This window comes from Rhinolophus sinicus, linkage group LG02 (assembly GCF_036562045.2).
Source record: "Rhinolophus sinicus isolate RSC01 linkage group LG02, ASM3656204v1, whole genome shotgun sequence".
NCBI lineage: Eukaryota > Metazoa > Chordata > Mammalia > Chiroptera > Rhinolophidae > Rhinolophus > Rhinolophus sinicus.
In genome coordinates this window covers 18,861,445-18,872,727 of record NC_133752.1, presented here as the reverse complement: position 1 = coordinate 18,872,727, position 11,283 = coordinate 18,861,445, and the positions used below count along the sequence as shown (strand labels likewise).

At 35.3% G+C, this 11,283-nt stretch overlaps 1 pseudogene; it reads left to right on the top strand.

The window, feature by feature from the left end:
* The first annotated feature begins 5,076 nt into the window (after positions 1 to 5,076).
* LOC109456662 (ATP synthase F(1) complex subunit alpha, mitochondrial) lies at positions 5,077 to 6,729 on the top strand (annotated as a pseudogene).
* Positions 6,730 to 11,283: the final 4,554 nt, after the last annotated feature.

Below are 11,283 nucleotides of genomic sequence, written 5' to 3'. Positions count from 1 at the left end.
GAGAAAATTTTGTTCAGAGTAACTAATTTTTCTTACCAAGTTTGACTAAATTCTACACAGAAAACTAAAAGGATAAACTGTTTAGGATTTGGGACTATTGATGTTTTTGCTCATCTGGAGGAATTGCGTTTGACCAGACTAAATGCAATCCCTTCTTACCTTATAATTCTGTAAACCATTTTGCACATTAATTTATGAAAGTTATATTAAATACCTAACTATTTGCACGTTACCATGGAAGATATTTCTGGAACTTTCTGCAAAAGGAAGAATAGAGAGAAAATAGTATAGAGTCTAAAAAGTGAACCAGCATTTATTTGCATTTCAAAGAGGAATCACAAAGTATGATGAACTACTTATAAACCAAAGAATATTCATAAATTTACCTAAGCTTTTGGATCTTTATTCCTTCATATATAAAAAAGAAATAATGATGTGACTATTTATACTCTGTCATAGATCATTAAAAGAATCAATTAGATAATGCTTGTAAAATATTTCATAAGTCACAGAAAATTTACATGTTTTTATTAGTATTAAATTAAGCGAAAACAAATTCTAGCAAATCTTAAAAAATCATTTGTATTTTGTTATTTCTATATGCCCAGTGACTTTCATTGTGCCAGATACAGTGTTGCTGCTAGACAAAAACACATTAAATACATTGCAAATGTCAATCTGAATATATTCCTATAGTGAAACTTATAATAGGTAATTTAAATTAGCAATGAAATCTAAAGAATGTAGTTCATGAAAGTTCACTAATGAGCCATATTTTAGTTAAAACAAAATTAGCATTTTTCCTGAATACATTTTTCTGCTGTCAGTTTCTCTTTTTTAGACATTAATTACTGATTGATTCCTGTATTTGAAACAAAATATATAAATATATGCTTAACACAATCAGAATCAGCCTTTTTTTTATTTCTACGTATAAAAGAGAATAATAACGGCTAACAATAATTATCCATGAGATTGCCATTTTTATTACACTTTGAACTAACTACTTTGGTTTTTAAGAGTTTGGGTTTTTCGTGTGTGTATAGTCTTCATCTACGTATGTATTCAAGTCTCAACTTAGAAGGATTCCAGAGACAATACTAGAGAATATATTTTGTGATTGATCAAGGAGATACCAAAATTCACTACATATACAACACATCATGTAAAGCAAATCAAAGACCTTCATTGTGATTCAAACGAGAAAAACAAAGGTGACTTAAGGGTTTCATTTTTTTGACTTTGCAGGGAGTGCTCTCTTTATTACCACAGTCTTAAAGATCACCCTTTCTACAAATCTGACAGTAGATTATAAAGGCCTTGCGTTATTGATTTTGTCAGACCTTTCTTTTCTTTGAATATCAATTTTCCTTAATTATGCCCCTCACTCTTTCTGTACTGCTTCTGGGACAGAAAACAGTACAGAAATAAACCTTTAGAGATGCTTCTCTTAATGGCAATGGTGTGAAAGGTAGCCAATTAGGAAACACCAGAAATATTGGCAATAGCAATATATTATCTTGCTTTTGTTGACACTGTCTTTAGTACTTTATTGCTTTAGTAGGGCACTATAAATGGAAGGTATTGTGTTATTTATTTTATGTAGTTCTGAAAATCTCCTATGTAGATGTTTATATCATTTTTGTTTAAGCCAATTTCTTTTTAATAGTTCTTCACAAAAATGCAAATGTAATTGCCAAAAGGAGATAAAAGATGGATATTTATAGTAATATTTTTAAATGCAAAAGTATAAAAACTAATATCAGTAATAGATATGTGTGAGGATGATGGGTGGGGTGTGATACAGTGGCCTTTGTTGGATGAAGAGAATTAAACAGTTAAAAAAAGGAAATGATGTAATTATTAAGATTTCTGAAAGTTCTTTGTCTGAGTTAGAAATTCCATTCATTCTCAAAAAGTGATATGTCATTTACCTTCATAAAATCTGCATCGCCACAGCTTCCCAAAGAGCTAAGTTTCCAGCTATAGAGATTGAATCTGCCCAGCATGTGTTATTTGGCCATCATTGAAATGTTGAATGAATTAGACCTGTCCATATTTAGAACTGTTATTCCAGATCCTCAGACACGATAATTTTTTCTTTCCCAGTGAGACAGTGTCTGACCTGTTGACTCATTCAGTGTGACAGTAAGTCAGACTGATGCAGGAGTTTTAAACTCTAAATGGTTAGGCTTCTTAGATTCAAGACAAATAATCTACTCTCAGATTTATATAAAGGGAGATCTTTAAGGCTGTGATAACAAAAAGAACACTCCCTACAAAGTCAAAAAATGAAACCCTAAGTCACCTTTGTCATTTTCGTTTGAATCACAAAGTCTTTGATTCTCACAAAAATGTTGAAAAATGCATTTATTTGAAATCTCAGATTCCAACTTCACAAGCCTCTATGATACAATGGTTTTTGTTAAAAAAAAAAAAAATCAATTTTAAATGTACCATCTATGTAAAATAATCTGGTGCAATCCCAAATCCTTTAAATTTTACAAACGAACCATTATGTCTATTTAATACAGAACTGAATATGGGAATGTGTTAATATAAAAATCTAATAGCATATTATCAAAATAATTATTTGATTACACTTGAACAAATATGTAGGATTTTCCTTACAGAACCCACAGTACAAAAAGAGCAAATCTTCTATCTAAAGGGGAGGGAGGCAAGAAAAAGAAACAAACAAATAAAGGATTTTATAATTGTTATTTTCTAATGAAAAGAAAATTGAAAATATCCAGCTAAGACTTTGCCCATGTTATATTATTTTGGGTATGTATATATATTTTTCTCTTCTCGGTTTTGAGTCACCCTGAAAATTATCTCTTGAATATAAATCACAATAAACCATTAAAGGAAATATCTTGGTAGATGTTATGAAATCATTGCTACAATCTCTTTAACTAGGAACATGTGTTTGTGTGTACATCTGCTTTGCTTAATTCATGTGTTTTTTTTTTGGTCAAAAAAACTGCAAACGTTTTCAAACTTTTTTTTTCTTTTCTCTTTCTTTTTTTCCTTTTCTTTTTTCTTTACTCTTCTCCTTCTCCTTCTTCTTTTCTGTGAAGACCTTTTTGTTTGTTTGTTTGTTTGTTTGTTTGTTTGACACCCCCTCCCAAACCAGAAAGAAGGAAGCTGGGCTCATTACTGTCTTCCTAGAAGTCATGGTAAGGTCAGTTCCCCTGGTCTTTTTTCCAGGGCAGACTGTACTTCAGTGGTGAACCTCAATGTTCATGCAGAAACTACAGATGTCATACAGATCTGTAGCAGGACTAAAGTAAATTGGGTAAAGTGACCCCTTTTTCTCCTTAGCCCACCTTCAAAAGTTGTGGAAAGCTGAGGGGGCAACTTAAATTCAACCAGTAGCAGAAAACAAGGAGGTTTTCTAGCACGATATTCAAGCACAGTTCACTTTGCTGCAAATGAGCTAGTCTCAGGTGCTTTCTTCCCAAACATTCGTTCTCTGATATTGAAGCCCAAAGGAAGTAAGAGTAACAGACTAATTGAGGGAGCTGATGTGAGGTCTTGTCCTAGGCTAGATACTTTTCCTGATTATGTCCATGTGCTTTGGCGCACCTGATTTTTTTGTATAAACAACTTGGAAATTTTGAAAGAAATGTACGTAAGAGGACATTAAATAGAATCCTTGAAAAGAGGAAAAACTGTAAAGTCATAGTATTTACTTCTTCCTCTTTTTTGCCAATTTGCATATTTCCTAGCAACCCTCCCTTTTAACACCTCCTACAGGCTGCCTCCCCCTCCCCCACACACACACATACAGGCCAATTCCTTTCACATTAAAAACCTTCTTAAAGTAGCATACAACCTCCACCACAGGAAACTTACCCTTTATGCCCTCATCTACTTGCAATTCAGAGCCTGCTTGTACATGGCTTGCTGCAGAGCCGGACTATTATGAAAAAGAGAAAACACTATTTTCTCTATTCTCTATCCGGAGACCATCTCATTTTACTGCAGTTTCAAAGGAAACCTCGTAAATGCAGCTGGGGAAATAAATGAACAATACACAACATGCAACCAGCCATTCTTTTATTTATCAACTAAACATGTAATCAGTTCTTTGTTTTGCAGACAGTCACTGGTTTTGATTCTCAAAATTTCTTTACAAAAGAAATAAAAACCAAGATCAAACAATTCCTCTGGTTTCACTAGCTGCATAATTAAGAAACCACCAATATACACATACAATTAAGTTTTCTTCTCACACCTTTTTGCTTGTTTATTAAATCATAATATGGATTTGTACTGTTTAAAGAGTAGGTATAAAAGCTGAGATTTAACTTTAAATATATTCATATTAGTAAATGATTTAATTTCAAAATTATGAAAAACATCTTTGAAATGTTATAGCAAGTAGCCTATGAAATTTAAAAACAAACAAAAATTTCAGAAAGCCATTGTTCTCAACAGAGCTACGAACCAGCCTGGGTACTTTAGATGTTATTTAATCTGTCTCTTGCTGACTAGCAGCTAAGAGTCCCTGATCACTATTCTAATACCCATCTCAATATGGGGTTAGATAGTAATAGTCAGATAGTAATAAAATTGGATGTAATATGATCCTATTTGGTCCTTACATACTTCTGGGTAGTATGGCTCTCCAAAACTGAAATGGTCCCTTTATAGGCAAGAAAGAGGGGAAATATATATATGGCTCTCTCTCTCTCTCTCTCTCTCTCTCTCTCTATATATATATATATATATATATATATATATAGAGAGAGAGAGAGAGAGAGAGCCATATATATATAGCCATATATATATATATATATATATATATAGCCATATATATGTATGTGTATATATATGTAACATATACATATATGCATATATGTAATTTGTTAGTTTATTAGTGTTCCACTTCAATCTAGTTGTACAAGAAACTTAAGGCTACTTATAAAAAAATATACAATTAAATAAAAGTCACAAGTGTAAATAAAAATAAAAGTAGTACCAGAACTGAGCCTTAAAAATGTATATCTTGCCCAGTCAGTCCGAGGCTGCCGCTGCAGAGGAACTACCCAAAGAGAAGATGCAAAGATGCCGTCCGTGCGCTGCGCTATGGCCGTGGCCTGCACCCTCCCTCCGTGGGCTGGGCTGGTCTCCAAAAATGCTTTGGGATCATCTTTCATTGCTGCAAGGACCCTCCATGCCACCAATACTCATCTTCAGAAGACTGGCACTGCCAAGATGTCCTCTATTCTTGAAGAGTGCATTCTTGGAGCTGATACCTCTGTTGACCTTGAAGAGACTGGGTGCCTCTTAATATTGGTGACGGTATTGCCCGAGTACATGGGCTGAGGAATGTTCAAGCAGAAGAAATGGTAGAGTTTTCTTCAGGCTCAAAGGGTATGTCTCTCAATTTGGAATCTGACAATGTTGTTGTTGTCGTGTTTGGAAATGATAAACTAATTAAGGAAGGAGATATTGTGAAGCGAACTGGAGCCATTGTGGATGTTCCATTTGGCAGTGAACTGTTGGGTCGTGTAGCAGATGCCCTTGGAAATGCCATTGATGGAAAGGGTCCAATTGGTTCCAAGACCGTAGGCGAGTTGGTCTGAAAGCACCTGGGATCATTCCTCCAATCTCTGTGCGGGAACCAATGCAGACTGGCGTCAATGCTGTGGAAAGCTTGGTGTCGATTGGTCGTGGTCAGTTTGAGCTAATTATTGGTGACTGACAGACTGGCAACACATAAACTGCTATTGACACAATCATTAACCAGAAACATTTCAACGAAGGAACTGATGAAAAGAAGAAGCCGTACTGTATCTATGTCGCTATTGGTCAGAAGAGATCCACTGTTGCTCATTTGGTGAAGAGACTGACAGATGCAGATGCCATGAAGTAACCATGTGGTTTCAGCTACTGCTTCTGATGCTGCCCCGCTTCAGTACCAGGCTCCTTATTCTGCTTGTTCCATGGGAGAATATTTTAGGGAAAATGGCAAACATGCTTTGATCATCTATGACGACTTATCCAAACAGTCTGTTGCTTATCGTCAGATGTCTCTGCTGCTCTACCAAAACCCTGGTCGTGAGGCCTATCTTGGTGGTGTGTTCTACCTACACTCCCATCTGCCAGAATGAGCAGTCAAAATGAATGGTTCTTTTGGTGGTGGCTCCTTGACTGCTTTGCCAGTCATAGAAACACAAGCTGGTGATGTGTTTACATTCCAACAAATGTCATTTCTATCACTGATGCACAGATCTTCTTGGAAACAGAATTGTTGTACAAAGGTATCCGCCCTGCTATTAACGTTGATTTGTCTGTGTCCCATGTTGGATCTGCTGCCCAAACCAGAGCCATGAAGCAGGTGGCAGGTACTATGAAGCTGGAATTGTCTCTGTATGTTGAGGTTGCTGCATTTGCTCAGTTTGGTTTTGATCTGGAGGCTGCCACTCAACAACTCTTGAGTTGTGGTGTGCGTCTGACAAAATTGCTGAAGCAAAGATGGTATTCTCCCATGGCTATTGAAGAACAAGTGGCTGTTATTTATGCCAGTGTAAGGGGCTGTCTTGATAAACTGGAGTACAGCAAGATCACACAGTTTAAGATGCTTTCTTGTCTCATGTTATCAGCCAACACCAAGCCCTATTGGGCACTATCAGGGATGATGGAAAGATCTCAGAATAGTCAGATGTAAAGCTGAAAGAGATTGTAACAAACTTCTTGGCTATATTTGAAGCTTAAACTCCTATGGATTCTCATCAAGTACCAGTTAGGTTTGTCATTGTTTCTTTTTAGTAATCAGTTCCATTTGTAAAAGGATTACTCTTGTACTACAGATGTACAGAAATCACATTAAAAATAAAGGTTCCGTATTGCTTAGTGAAAAAAAAAAAAAAAAGTATGTCTTAAAACTAACTTCCACAGCATTCTCTCAGGCTGCTGTGTGTCTTCTCCGCTATGGATAAAATATACACATGGGCAAGTACATAGGGCCAGATTCACTCTTTTCTTTTACTCATTAACTTCTCATAGGAATTCTTTTTACCTGTAAACCTTGAACTGCTATTTGTTTCAACAATCTTTCAAAATTTTTGATATTTGAATCACATACAATTCTATTTTTAGTCTCCTTGAAAGTTCCTGGCTTTATATACCATGAACATTAATCCCTGTATTGTCAGAGTAAACTAGCAACCTCATACAGCTGCTGTGAAGTACTACTATCTTTTAGTTTTGTTTTGCTAATAAGAAACCAGGTAACCACTAAACTATTGTCAGTGTCTATGAGTTTCTGTTTCTCTTTTTTTTTTCTTGTTTTTTTGTTGTTTTTGGTATGTATACCACATATCAGTGAAATCATATGGTTCTCCAGAGGGTAAGGTGGTAGATGAGGGTAAAGGGGATCAAATATATGGTGATGGAAGGAGAACTGACTCTAGGTGGTGAACACACAACGGGATTTATAGATGATGTAATACAGAATTGTATACCTGAAATCTATGTAGCTTTACTAACAATTGTCACCCCAAGAAACTTTAATAAAAATAAAAAGAAAGAAACCAGAGATTATTGAGAAAATAAACCGATAGGATGTTTTTTTATTGATATAATCATATGATTTTTGTCCTTTATTTTGTTTATGTGATGTATCACATTGATGGATTTGCGGATGTTGAACCATCCTTGTGCCCCGGGGATGAACTTGGTCGTGATGAATAATCCTCCACTTGGTCATGATGAATAATCTTTTTAATGCATTGTTGTATTCAATTTGCTAGAATTTTGTTTAGGATTTTTGCATCTGCATTCATCAGAGATATTGGTCTGTAGTTTCCTTTTTTGTGTGTTGTCCTTACAAGGTTTTGGTATCAGGGTAATGTTGGCCTCATAAAATGAGTTAGGGAGTACTGTCACTTCTTCAATTTTTTGGAAGAGTTTGAGCAGGATTGGTATTAGATTCTCTTTGAAAGTTTGGTAGAATTCACTAGTGAAGCCATCTGGTCCCGGACTTTTGCTTTTGGGAAGGTTTTGGATGACTGATTCAATTTCGTTACTGGTGATCGGTCTGTTTAGATTTTCCAGTTCTTCATGGTTCAGCCTTGGAAGGCTATATGTTTCTAAGAAGTTGTCCATTTCTTCTAGGTTATTGAATTTGGTGGCATATAGTCCTTCATAGTATTCTTGGATGATCCTTTGTATTTCTGTGGTGTCCGTGATAACTTCCCATTTTTCATTTCTGATTTTGTTAATTAGTGTCTTCTCTCTTTTTATCTTAGTGAGCCTAGCCAAGGGTTTGTCAATTTTGTTAATCTTTTCAAAGAACCAGCTCTTTGTCACAATAATCTTTTCTATTGTCTTTTTGTTCTCTGTTTCATTTAGTTCTGCTCTGAATTTTGTTATTTCCTTTATTCTGCTGACCTTGGGTTTCACTGGTTCTTCTTTTTCTAGTTCTTTAAGGTGTAACATGAGGTTATTTATTTGGGATTTTTCTTGTTTCTTGAGATAGGACTATAATGGAATAAATTTCCTTCTTAAAACTGCTTTTGCTGCATCCCAAAAATTTTCATAGGACGTATTTTCATTGTCATTTGTTTCTATGTGTCTTTTGATCTCTCCTCTAATTTCTTCTTTGACCCAGTCGTTCTTTAAAAGTATGTTGTTTACTCTCCACGTATTTGTGTTTTTTCCTGCTTTCTTTTTGCAGTTGATATCCAATTTCAAAGCCTTGTGATCAGAGAATATGTTTGGTATGATTTCAAACTTCTTAAACTTGCTGAGGCTTATTTTATGTCCCAATATATGGTCTATCCTTGAGAATGTTCCATGTACACTAGAAAAGAATGTATAGTCTGATGTTTTAGGATGAAGTGCTCTATATATGTCAATTATGTCCACTTTATCTAATGTGTCATTTAGGGCTGCTATGCCGTTATTTATTTTCTGTTTGGATGATCTATCCATAGCTGTCAATGATGTATTTAGGTCCCCAAGTATAACTGTGTTTTGGTCAATCTCTCCCTTTAGTTCTGTTAGTAGTTGCTTGGTATATTTCGGTGCTCCCTGATTGGGGGCAGAAATATTGATGACTGTTTTTGTCTTCTTGTTGTATAGTCCCCTGTATCATTATGAAATGTCCATCTTTGTCTCTTGTTATCTTTTTCACCCTGAAGTCTGTTTCATCAGATATCATTATGTCTATACCTGATTTTCTCTGGATACGATTTGCTTGGAGTGTCAATTTCCACCCTTTCACTTTGAGTCTATGCTTGTCCTTGGAGCTGAGATGTGTCTCTTGGAGACAGCATATGGTTGGTTTTAGTTTCTTGATCCAATCTGCTACTCTGTACCTTATTTTGGTGAGTTCAGTCCATTTACATTTAGGGTGATTATTGATATGTGAAGATTTCCTATCATTCTATCTTTACTGTTCTGGTAAGGCTGTGTCTCCATTGTTTCTTTGCCTTTTTGTTGTTGTCTATTATTTCTGTGTGGTGGTATTCTATGATGTTTCCCTCTGTTTCTTCTTTTATTACAGTATATATTTCAGTTCTGGATTTTTTTTGAGTGGTTACCCTTAAGTTTATGTAAAAGAAAGTTTGATATTTAGAGTATTCCATTTTCTTCAGCACGCTTACTTTCTCCATTCCCATATTCCGGTTCAGGCCTTTACTCTCCCCCTTTTTGAGTTTTGGTTGCCACAAATTGTCCCTGTTGATGGTGGTCGAATAGCCTCCTTTAGTATTCTTTGTAGTGCAGGTCGTGTATTAGAAAATTCCCTCAGCTTCTGTATGTCTGCAAAGGTCTTTATTCCTCCTTCATATCTAAAGGATATCTTTGTTGGATATATTATTCTTGGCTCATAATTTCTCTCTTTCAATAGTTTGAATATTTGGTCCCACTCCCTCCTGGCTTGTAGAGTTTCTGCTGAAAAATCTGATGATAATCTAATGGGCTTTCCTTTGTAGGTTATTGTCTTCTTTTCCCTGGCTGCCTTGAGGATTCTTTCTTTGTCATTGATTTTAGACAGCTCCAATACAATGTGTCTTGGAGAATGCCTGTTGGGATTGAGGTAATTAGATGTTCTATTTGCTTTCTGGATTCGAGGATCCAGTTCTGTCCACAAGTTTGGGAAGTTCTCATCGACAATTTGTTTGAATATATTCTCTGTTCCCTTCTCTCTTTCTTCTCCTTCTGGTATGCCCATTATTCTTATATTGCTCTTTCTGATGGAGTCAGAAAGTTCTTGTAGAGTTCTTTCATTTCTTTTAAGTCTCAAGTCTCTTTCTTCTTCCAACTGTGTAATTTCCAGGTTTCTATCTTCGATGTCACTGATTCTTTCCTCCATCTGGTCAACTCTACCACCTAAGCTGGTTATTTCATTCTTAATTTCTTTTATTGAGTTCTTAATCTCCAGCAATTCTATTTGGTTCCTTTTTTAAAATTTCAATCTCTTTTGTAAAATGCTCATGTTGTTCTTTGATTGTGTTTCTGAGTTCATTAAACTGCCTGTTCATTTTTCTGGCACCCCCAGTATTTTATGAAGACAAATTTCAGGTTTGTTTCAAAACATTCTAGGAATCAATGAGATAGTCTGTGACAGTGTTCGCAAGGGCAATAAGATTTAAAAATTTTAAACTAATTAATGAATTAATTAATTAAATTAGCAAAAACAGTAATCAGAAATGAACAATAAACCAGAGAGATGTGGCCATTAAAAGACACAGACTCTAATACCAGATAATTAGGGTTGGAGCCTGAGCTCTGCCAATTGTCAATTTGTATTATCAGGACTGTAAAGAAGGAAAAAAAAAAAAATTTCCTCTACTCTCTTAGGTTAGTGGCTGAGTCCTGCAAATTAAACTGACAACAAACTCATTAACAGGAGAAAAAGTTTTATACATATGTATATGCAAGCCAACAAAAGTAGTAGCCGGCTTGCTAAAGAGTCAAAGTTAGAACCTTATAGACCTAACTTAGTAGAAGGAAGAGAAGGAAGATAAAATACTTCTATGGTTTCTTTAGGAAAAATGAATGGGCTTTTTAGGGGAAGAAATTGTAGATAAGAAAGTTTGCAATAGTTTGTCTTCACAAGTATGGTTTCTCTTTCCATTTTCTTAGGGGCCATATAACTCCCGAGAGAAGGGATTTATGTTAGATTTTATCTGTTTTTTCCTCTTGGGAGCAGACCTTTATGGCAGTCTCATTTCCAAAGTTGCTGCTTCTATTCAGATAAGGGTAGCTCTGAAAAGTCTACTTTCTGCATCAGTTGAAACTCAAATGTTTTCATGTTAAAAT